Source organism: Equus caballus, chromosome 10 (genome assembly GCF_041296265.1).
Source record: "Equus caballus isolate H_3958 breed thoroughbred chromosome 10, TB-T2T, whole genome shotgun sequence".
Classification (NCBI taxonomy): domain Eukaryota; kingdom Metazoa; phylum Chordata; class Mammalia; order Perissodactyla; family Equidae; genus Equus; species Equus caballus.
In genome coordinates this window covers 82,882,166-82,893,965 of record NC_091693.1, presented here as the reverse complement: position 1 = coordinate 82,893,965, position 11,800 = coordinate 82,882,166, and the positions used below count along the sequence as shown (strand labels likewise).

General features: G+C 35.5%; 1 pseudogene; it reads left to right on the top strand.

Annotated features, from left to right (window-relative positions):
• The first annotated feature begins 5,228 nt into the window (after positions 1-5,228).
• On the top strand, positions 5,229-11,314 carry LOC100629802 (nucleoside diphosphate kinase B pseudogene; annotated as a pseudogene).
• Positions 11,315-11,800: the final 486 nt, after the last annotated feature.

Genomic DNA, 11,800 nt, shown 5'->3' with positions numbered 1-11,800 from the left:
AGTTCTGGTTTAGACACTTTACACTTAACATAAATATTCGTACGATTCAGTCAAATCTACCAGCTTTTTATGTTTTCAATTTGCCCCATCTGTTCTTTATTCTTTTTTTCTTTTTCTACTTTCCTTTTGAAAAATATTTTTTAGTATTCTATTTTTATCTGCACCATCATACATATATATTATATACATTTTTGTCATATATATATACAGTGATGTAAGTTAAATATACATCATAACATGTATTATTATAAATAATAGCATACATATATATGTACATTGTACATGTATATGGTGTAAAATATGTAACTTTAACTTACATCACACTTTCACATTATATTACTTCATATATAATGTAAAATATTAAAACAGTATGCTTTCATTTTCCCTTTCTGCCCTTTTACTGTTATTCTTTTATATTATTCTTCTATATGTTATAATCCCAATAGTTCTTATTTTCTATAATAGTAAGTTGTCTTTTAGTAAGAAATTGTCTCATCTTATGGCTGCTGAAAAAGTTTTTACTTAGACTTTATTCTTCATACAGAAATCTACCTTGCCAGGCTTTTTTCCTCTTTAGCATTTTAAAGATGTTTCATTGTCTTCCAGATTGCACAGTTTCTGACTATAGAAACCTGCAGTTATTCTTATCTTTGTTTCTTTATTTTATCTGGCAGATTTTAAGATTATTGCATAATCCCTGCTTTGCGTAAATTTTATTATTATGCACCTTGCATGGATTTCTTTAATGTTTATCTTGCTGAGGGATCTCTCAGCTTCTTGGAACTGTGAGCTTAGATTTTTCTTAAAATTTAGGAAAATTTAAGTAACTTCTTCAACAAATTTTTTTTAAGATTTTATTTTTCCTTTTTTTCCCTAAAGCCCCCTGGTACACAGTTATATATTTTTAGTTGTGGGTCCCTCTAGCTGTGGCATGCAGGATGCTGCCTCAGCATGGCCTGATGAGCGGTGCCATGTCTGCATCCAGGATCTGAAACCGTGAAACCCCAGGCTGCCAAAGCAGAGAGCGCAAACCCGACCACTTGACCATGGGGCCAGCCCCTTCAACAATCTTTTATGTCCCCCTTCCTCTATTTATGAGACCAGTTCTCATTCTATTCATTTTTTTAAAAAATCTTTTTTCTCTCTGTGGTTCAGTGTGTTTACTTTTCATTGCTGCATCATTGTAGCTTAGTTTGTTTGGGCTGCTGTAACAAATTACCATAGACTGGGTGGCTTATAAACAGCATAAATTTATTTCTCATAGTTCTAGAGGCTGAGAAGTCCAAGATCAAGGTGCTCACAGATTCAGTGTCTGGTGAGAGTCCCTTCCTGGTTCATAGACCACACGGCAGATGTGCAAGAGAGTTTTCTGGGGTCTCTTTTATAAAGGCACTAATCCCATTTTTGAGGACTCTACCTTCATGACCTTATCATCTCCCAAAGGCACCACCTCCAAATACCATCATATTAGGGATTAGGTTTCACCATATGAATTTTTGGAGGACATAAACTTTCAGTCTATAGTGCTATGTGTATTTATTTTTAAGTTTCTCTCTTTTTTTTTTTAAAGATTGGCACCTGAGCTAACTGTTGCCAATCTTTTTTTTTTCTTTCTTCTTCTTCTTCTCCTCCACAAAGCCCCATAGCCCCCTAGTACATAGTTGTATATTCTAGCTGTGACTGCCTCTGGTTGTGGTATGTGGGACACTGCCTCAACATGGCCTGATGAGCAGTGCCATGTCTGCACCCAGGATCTGAATTAGCGAAACCCTGGGCAGCCAAAACAAAGCATGCAAACTTAACCACTTGGCCATGGGGCCGGCCCCACGCTATGCGAATTTATCTTTTCTTCTGCAGCACCTAATCTGCTTTCAAGTCCATCCAGTACATATTTTGTTTTATATTTCATTCTTTTCTTTTTATGGTTTCCTTTTCTCTTTTTCTCGTGTTCAACTTTAACTCTTTGAAAATATTTACAACTGATATCTTGAAGTTCTTATCTGCTTATTCAAACATCTCTCGTTTCTGGTTCTTTTACTATTGACTTTTTTCTAATTATAAGTCATACATTTTCTGCTGCTTTCTGTGTTTAGTAATTATTGACTGATTGTTAAGGTAATGAAATATTATAAATTTTATGTTGTTGAGTGACTAGACTTTGTTATCTTCCTTTGAAGAAGGATGTTTTTTGTTTTGTGGATGAGTCACTTCTCAGCCATTTCACTAAGATCAAGTGTGGATAAGCATGATCCTTTCAGTGTTAGTTTTTAAGCTTTGTTAGGGTATAACTAGAGTCACCTTTACTCTAGATCTGGTTTAGCTATTCTGTTAAAACATGACTCCTCTAGGTCTCTCTTGAATTATAGAACTGCTAAATAGTATCTCTTCACTGTAGCTGGCTGGAAATGAATGTCTCCGGGTCCTGTATGTTCAGCTTCAATTCTCTCATAATTCTTTACATGGTTCCGCAGAGCTTCAACTCTTGCACGGGGAGTTTGATATTCAGTCAAAAATACAAGAGCACCCCCACAGAGGTTCCTGTAGCTTTATCCCTCAAAATTACCCTCATCCAGCCCTATACATCACAAATTTAAGTTGCCTCTCTGCAAACTCTGATCTCTATTTCTGCAGTTCAGTGGGACTGCCATGTTCTGCTTGCATTCTCTCTCCTTGCACTATTGTTCATGAGCTGTCTCCAGACAGAAAGTTGGGTCAATCACTAGAATCATCTTGCATATTTCTCTTTTTTCAGGGCATACAGATTTGTACTGCCTGTTACCCAATATCTTAAAACAGCATTTTACATTTTTCCCAGTGTTCTATTTATTCCATATAGGAAATTTAGTACCAATTAGTCCCTCATGTCTGGGAGTAAAAGTCTCAAAGTTACACTTTTTAAATAATAAAGAAAGACTGGGTATAAGTAATGACAATACATCTTAATTATGTAAAAAATGTAATGAGTTAGGACAATTTTGAGGATCATAACCTGAGATTATTCTATTACTCTACATATTAATAATATGGCCTTTGAAATGGATCACAATGTTTAAAAATTTTTTCAAATTATATTTAATAGCTCCTCACAAGCTGTACTTTAAGAAAATATGAGAGGATCAAGAACAGAAAGAATAATTGTGGGTAACCCAATTGATATTTTTTTACAACCTATAAAATTATGTCATTATTTATTTAATTGTTGACATTATAGATAATGAGGAGTCATAGCACTATTTATTAATAAACTAGGGATTTATTTACAAAAATATATTCTCTAAGTAATTAGTCACAAAATATTGGATTGACAATAAACATGGGACCATTTTATATTAGAAAGTAGCATTAAAGTTCAGAAAATTAAAGAGTTGATTTACAAATTAGGAAATTTCAACAATAGAAAGACTGTCTTGTTCATATAATTTAAGACACTGACTTAAAAAGAAAAATGTAGAAGTAAAAACAGAATAGATCTGAAAGAACAAAGTAAAACTCAAGATAACGTTATTAAAATATTCTAAAAAGAGTGAAAACTCAGGAAATCATTTTACTAAACTATATGGAAATAAATTTAGTAGGTAAAAAAACTCTCAATATATTATAGGCCCATTATATTTCTACAATATAGAAAGCTATTAAAAATGATTACATGTCCAATACATAATTTTAATGTCAATTATTTGTGATTTTTAAATTATTTCTATTTAAAGAGGAAAAGATATTAAAATGTAAGTTTCTGGATAATTGCCACACACGTGTGATCTGTAGAAGAGAGAATGGCATGAGAGAAATCAACCTCAAATGTTAATGACAAAATACAATTATTTTATGTGAAATTTCCATAGCTTTACCGAAGAAAGGATAGTGTTTAACTATTAGGATTCTAAAATATAGAAAAAGATTAACAATTGAAATAAAAAATAATAGAAACATGGAAAGTAGAAAAATGGAAATTAATATATGGGAAAAATTAAGTTGAAAACGTCTTTGAAGAAAGGGTAAATATAATCTAGACAAATTCATGGAGTTTTTTTTAGTCCAAAACTCTATAGAGAATTAAGTTTTTAAAATGCAGAATTTAAGACCAAATATGAATTTTAAGATTTTGACCTAATACTGTACCTTCAGTTCTATTCAAAACTTCATTTAAAGTGGATTAAAAGTAGTTCTACCACTTTTTATAGGCTGAGGAAATTGATGTCTATCTATCTCGTACTTAAGAATACACTGAAAGTTTTTAAGCTGGAAAGTAACACAATCAGATCTCTGTTTTTGATAAACAATTCTATCAGCGTGAAAGTTTGATTGGAAAAGATGAGTAAGGAAAATGGAAGCAAATGAACCTAATAAGAAGGCATTGTGTCCTTTATTCATTCATTTTTGTAACAAATCATTATAGAGTGGCTGCAGAGAGCTGGAAACTAGATGCTGTGGCTACTACAGAAAACCAGATAGACAAGGTCCTGCTGTCATAGCACTTACATTCCAGTGGTGAAACAAATAATAAATTAGTAAAAAGTTTTAAATGAGTCATTGCAAATCATTGTACCACTTATAAAGGAAACAGACAAGTGATAGTAACTGTAAGGTAAAGCTTTCTTTAAATAGGGTATCAGGAAACCCTCTCCAAGGAGGTGACACTTAAGCCGAGATCTGACAGAGCACAGGGCTCAAATGAATGCAGTGTCAGTAGGGAGGAGAGAAAATATTTTGGAGATGTTTGAGAGAGCGAATTACCAAGACTTGCTCACCAACCGGATATGAGGATTTAAGGATTACTCTAAAGTTTCAAGTTTTCCGGGTGGCAGAGCCCGGAAATTGCATAAAACTTAAACCTTTATACTCAGAGGTTCAACTCCTCTCCCTAACAACATGTTCATAATTAACGTTCTCCTCCTAATTGTCCCAATCTTGCTCGCCGTAGCATTCCTCACACTAGTTGAACGAAAAGTCTTAGGCTATATGCAACTTCGCAAAGGACCCAACATCGTAGGCCCCTATGGCCTACTACAACCTATTGCCGATGCCCTCAAACTATTTATCAAAGAGCCACTACAACCACTAACATCATCGACATCCATGTTCATCATCGCACCAATCCTAGCCCTAACCCTGGCCTTAACCATATGAATCCCTCTGCCCATACCATACCCACTAATCAACATAAACCTGGGAATTCTATTCATACTAGCCATGTCCAGCCTAGCTGTCTACTCAATCCTTTGATCAGGATGGGCCTCAAACTCAAAATACGCCCTAATTGGAGCCCTACGAGCAGTAGCACAAACCATCTCATACGAAGTAACTCTAGCAATCATCCTACTCTCAGTCCTCCTTGCTCACCAACCGGATATGAGGATTTAAGGATTACTCTAAAGTTTCAAGTTGGAGCAGCTGGCTGTCTGGCAGTGTTAGTAACTGAGATGGGAAATATAGGAAGACCGCCAGGTGTGGGTTGGCTATATTGAGGTAATTGCCATTGGAGACGTCCAGTTAGTTGGTTATTTTTAGTTCTGCTAAAGGCATTTCATAGCCATCCTGTAAGCAGACCACACAATCAAAGGAACAGATTTCTCTATGTAGTTGAGGAGTGGGTGTAAAGGGAATAATAAGACATAGCTAGCCTAGAAGCAAAGGCAAGCATACAAAACAATTTAGTCTATGCTCATTTGCACCATAAATTAACGAAGAGAAAAAAAGAAATAATCAACTGTAAAGGCTTAAACAGTCGGCTGAGCATTTGAAAAAAATAAAATTTAGTTAGATCTTCACTAAACCCAGTACATAAAATTCCAAATAAATTTAATGATTAAATGGAAAAATGACAAATTATTTTAAAAAGTGACAAATGAATCCAGCAAGGAAGATATATGCAAAATTATTGTAGAAATAAAGAACAATATTTGTGGCATATATCACAAGCAATCAATTAGAAAATGAGAACTTATTAACACAAATTTTGAAAAATTCTATCTAGAAATAAGTATAACAAGAAATGCATAAAACTTATATGTAAAACAATATTTCCAAAAGTGTATATAGCCTGAAAAGGAGACCTAATTAAACAGAGGATTTTACCATACTCTTGGATAAGAATATTCAACATTATTAAGAGTCCCTCCAAATTAATTTATAAATCTAATGTCAGGAACATTTATCTTTTTTCTTTTTTTTTTTTTTTTGGTTTGTCCTTTTGGGAACCCAGCCATTATTCGATTCTCTGTAGGAGGGCCCTTCTTGCCCAATAAGAAGATAAAAAGCTCTCTTGGAAGCTGACAAGGGCAAGAGTGTTAAGCATTGCCGCCCAGGCACTCTCACCCCTGCAGGTCTTCTAATGGGCAACTAATAATATAAAGAAGCAAAGACAAGTTCAAATTCATTGTAGTGGCAATGGTGGTTACACTCAGTCAATAGCATTCATGTGAACACCCATTCTCTCAGTACATTCAACTACTATTTTTTCACCGCCTCCTATATGCCAAGCATTGTTTGGAATGTTGAGGCTAGGACTGTCAACAAAACAAAAATCTGTGTTTCTCTGTAGCCTTAAAGCTTTTATTCTGGGGAAGGAGAGCAGATAAAAACAGTAACCACAATGATTAAGTAAGTTAAATATTAGATAATAGATGCAATGGTCAAGGAGATGGGGGTTGGAACTGGGAGTGAGCATCTGCCTTAGGCCTCAGGGAAAATGTGACATTTGAAGAGAGACTTGCCTTACTCTGTGTCTGTAGAAAATAGACTCTGAAGGAAACACATTTTTGCTAACATTTTATTGGGAAGTACAATCCCGGGGAAGCAGAACACAGGAAAAATGCAGCAAAGCAGGGGATGAGATGGAACAAAATAAAGCGGAATATTATTGTTGTGGACACAACTTTATGGCAAACCAGTTGCTGGGTCATGCAAGAAATTTTCACAGAGGTCACACTAAGCTCCTCTGGCCCAAAAAGAGGGAGAAGGGAGAATTTATCCACTCACTCCCATCCTCCTTTGTCAAAGTTCACCATTTAGGAATTAGCCCCTCACACTTGCATATGTACGGGTGCTTAGTAAAATGGGAGCTGCTGCCTCTGTCTTGAAAGTCACTGGCAATATGGAACCTCAAAACAGGAGGCAAGAGGGAGATTGTACCCATTCATTAAAGAGGGATCAGGAGCAGCTGGCATAGCAGGGGGACATCAATCTAAAGCAGAAACAGCTGTCACAGCAGCAATCTGGCTCCAGACCTATTGGACCGAGGAAGCCACTACTCCAGGTAGAAAGCAGTGCATGAGTGCTGATCTGGGTGGTGTATAAACTGAAGCCAATGCACACCTGCAGATGGCGAGGGACAGAGGAAGGCGTGGGCAAAGTGGTAAGAGACAGGTCGAAGTGATGGGGCCTGATCATTTTGTGGATATTGGTTTTACTCTGAGTGAAACGGGCAGCAATTGCTATTTTACATTTTTAAAAGATGTCTCTGGTTGCTTTGTTGAAAATAACCCATCATGAGCAAGTGTAGGCACAAGTTAGCAGACTGCAAGTTAGCAGACTGCTGCAGAAATCCAGAACATAGGGTGGTGGCCTGAACCAGAGGAGTAGCAGAGGTGGAGAGAAGTGACAGATTTTGGACATACTCTAAAGGTACAGCCCACAGGATTTCCTTGCTTCAGACTTTTCACAAAATCAAATTTTTAGTGGATTAAGACGCTAACCACTAAAACTGTTAAAAGTAAATGATAAAAGCATTAGAAGGAAATATAGCTGAAGATAGGGAAGACTTCTTAACCCTCCAAAATTCAAAAGCCATAAACAGTGTCAACATTAAAATAAATAAAATGAACATATAAGCCACAGATAGGTAGGAAATATGTGTAACATATATAAGAGATAAAAGTTTAGTACCTAGAATTTATAAAATACTCATAAAATCAACAGAGAAAGGTGAACAATTAAACAGAGAAGTGAGCAAGAATGTGTCGAGAATATTCATAAAAGAGGAAATGTGAACAACAATACGCACACAACAAGGCACTCAACCTTGTTAGCTAGTTGGAAAACAAATGAAAACAACAATGAAATGACAGGTTTCATCCACAAGGTTAGCGAAAAAATAAGAAGTTTAAACATTCAAAAGTTGGACAAAGCATGAAAGGGGGTGCTCATACAATATCCACGAAAGTGTGTAATTGGCCAATACATTGAGAAGCACAAATTGGCAAAATATATTAAAATGTAAAATACTTATCATTTCAACAAAGCAAGGCTAATTGATATCTATTCTAGAGAAATATTCTCATATCACTTAAATAAGGCTATGCAAGATTTTCATTGTACTGTTGACAAATCAGAAGTTTCCCAACTTTCCACCAACTGAAGACTAGATAAACCTAAGAAGCATACGTATGAGTTAAAAGAATAAGATATATCCATGGGTTCCAACATGGAAAGAGAACTAATATATAACTTACCAAAAAAGAAAGTTGACTGAAAATATCTGAGACAGTATTGACATGATAAAACAATGATGATTATGATGATTGTCTGAGAAGTTTTCTAAGTCTCTACAGTTGTGAGGTTAAATAGAGAAAAATAAAGTCATTATTAAGTAATTATGACATTAAAATAGTTTAATAGCTCAATTTTAAAATTAGTGCCTGAACGTAAGTGAAATATCTATCCCTCACGTCATACTAAATTATTTGTTGATTTCTTATTGATTATCAGGTATTACTTCAAATAATACAATAAAAGTACAACGCAACTGAATTGCAATATGAAAATAAAAATCATGCCAAAACTGTAACTCTGCATGAAGTCAATGAAAGTGATTTGGGGAGCCACACAAGTCACAGACCAGACCATTTGAAATTGGTCCAGTTAGCAATTAAAGAAGAGACAATGAAGAAGCATAGTAACAAGAAGAATGCTTTAAACAAGAATTGGTTTTAAGATCAAAGAATGGTTTTAAGATCAAAATGTTTAGCAAACAGAGCTTGCACACTTTAGCGAAAGTGATCTGTTTCAGGACTCTGTTGCAAAGGTCAAATGTGAAACAAATGATCTCATATCATGTTTTTATACAATTTTGTCAGACAATTTTACAGCAAAGCACCCAATTCATTCTTTAGGTATGCCGAAAATAAGAGCAATTAAAACGATATCCTTTATTTTGATAAAATTAAGAGAAATATTTATTTTTTTAATTTTTGTCTTATTTTCAAGATAGAATGCTAGTAGAAGTTTTCCCCCTCTATCTACAAGGAAATGTCCTTTTTGTAAGGAATTTACATTAAATGACATCTAGTACAAATTATATTAAATCAATAGACAACATGTCTCAAATGTGTTGGTGCAGTTTTAAGCTTTGATCCTTCAGAAGTGTGAGTTTTACAAACCTACCAAAAAAATCATTTGAAAGTTTATTTCCTTACATTTCCTGTATACATATTTAATTTTGTAAACCATAAATATTTAATTTTGTTTTAGTCTTTCTAATTGAGAGTAGCAAACATTACTAAAAATAACTAAAAAATTTTCATTCAATTTCTCAAAACTAAATAAATGTAAAGAAACTTAGTTATGTAATTAAACTTTTAAATGATATGTTTTGTAAGGCTGTAATACTTCTCATCTTACTAAAGCTTTAAATTGCACTCATGTGTGTGTTTGTATACAGATGCTAGACCTATAAAAGATAAAATGAGTCTTCTAGGGGCCTGCCTGGTGGCATAGTGGTTAAGTTCCCCCACTCCACTTCAGCAGCCTAGGGTTTATAAGTTCGGATCCCCCATGCAGACCTAACACCCCTGGTCAAGCCACACTGTGGTGGCTTCTGACATAAAATAGAGGAAGATTGGCACAGATGTTAGTTCAGAAACAGTCTTCCTCAAGCAAAAAGAGGAAGATTGGCAACAGATGTTAGCTCAGGGCCAAACTTCCTTACAAAAAAAAAGATAAAGTAAACCTTCTAACAGGCGTTAAAAAAAGAAAAAACAAGACTTCAAAACCTTCTGAAATAGAGAAATAGACCATGTTTCTTGAAGAAAGAATCAAATATTAAATATATCAGTTCTTCTCAAAATTCATCAATAACAATTAAAATACTAGAAGAATTATTTATGAAATCTGACAAGCCGACCTTGTTAAAGAAAAAATTCTTCTGACGTTTCTTAAAGATGATAAGTAAGGCTTTATTCAGAGGGAATATTGCAATGAGAGGTCTGCAGCAGGGAAGAGGGATAAGCTCAACTCCAAATACAAGAGCAAGTGGATTCGCAGGCAAGGAAGAGGTTGGGTGGGTTGGGGGGAGTCAGTGATGGAAAATTACTAAGAGGAGATATCAAGGGTAGGGAGATTCTTGCTAAACAGACTTCACAGGATACTTGCTGAAGGCAGGTTATGGTGATAAGATATTGAGGGTGAGGTGTGGGGATGAGGAATCGGATCAGCTATTGTGGGTGATCAGATATTAAGAGTAGGAAGAGTCTCTCTACACTGACTTAACAGGATTCTTGCTAAAAGTGGGCTCTGCAAGGATGGTGATGGAAGCCTGAGGTCAAGGCCTAGTCCAGAAGAGGGCTCAGAAGAGGTTGACTGAAGTTTTATCATGGAGATCATCTTTGTCACTTTACAATTCTTTTAGGAAAAAAAAAAAAGTTTACAAATAGCCAAAACAAAATTTTGCTTAAAAACAAAAAAAGAAGCTCCAGTTTTCAGCTCTGGCACAGCAGCACAGTGGTCATCTGGCCTCCACCAGCTTCTCAGGCTATAGCCAACACCCAGGGCACCTTCATCGCCATCAAGCCAGACAAGGTGCATTGAGATCTGGTGGGCAAGATCATCAACGTCTTCAAGCAAAAGGGACTCCATCTTGTGACCATGATGTTCCTTTGGGTCACTGAGGAACACCTGGAGCAGTCCTATATTAAGTTGGAAGACTGCTCATTCTTTTTGGCAAGTACTTACTTGTGAAGTACCTGAACTCAGGGCCAGTTGTGGCCATGGTCAGAGAGGTATTGGATATGGTGAAGGCAGGGTGACTACGGTTGGGGAGACAATCCAGCAGATTCTAAGCCAGGCAAGAACGCAGGACTTCTGCATTCACGTTGGCAGGACCATCATTCATGGCAGTGATTCGGTAAAAAGTCCTCAAGAAGAAATCAGCCTACAGTTTAAACCTGAAGAAGTGGTTGACTACATGTCTTCTGCTCATGACTGGATCCATATACGAGAGGTAGACATGCAGTACTCTCGTTGGGCACCACTTGAGTGTCTGGACACAGCTCTCCATTCTACTGACATGGAAACAATAGGAGTGAGTATTCTTTTCTAAAGCATACTTACCAATAAAACCTTTGGAAACTGGAAACAAAAAAGAGAAAAAAGAAGAGGAACCAGGGAAGACATTAATGCTTTAGCAATGGGGAAATAATAGAACAATTTAATGGTGTATATTTAGATTTACAAATATCATGAATTAGTGGAGAAAGGATGGCACCATGACTATTGACTATCAATTGAGAAAAAAATGAAATTAGGTTATGACTGCATTCTTTGTATAACAATAAATACCAAATGGATTCAAATTTTAACACTACAAAAGCACTTTAAAAGTGTAAATAAACATAGAGGAGGATATGTTAATAATACAGAGATTTGAAAGTTCCTCCCCAACAAGTCACAAAGCTCAGAACCATGAGAGAAAAATTTGCAGAACTGACCACATAAAAATGTTAAACTTTTCATGTGGGAAGAAACCACATGTAAAGTTAAATTATAGGCAAAAGACTATGAGGAATTTTTGTTTAAATAATAATTG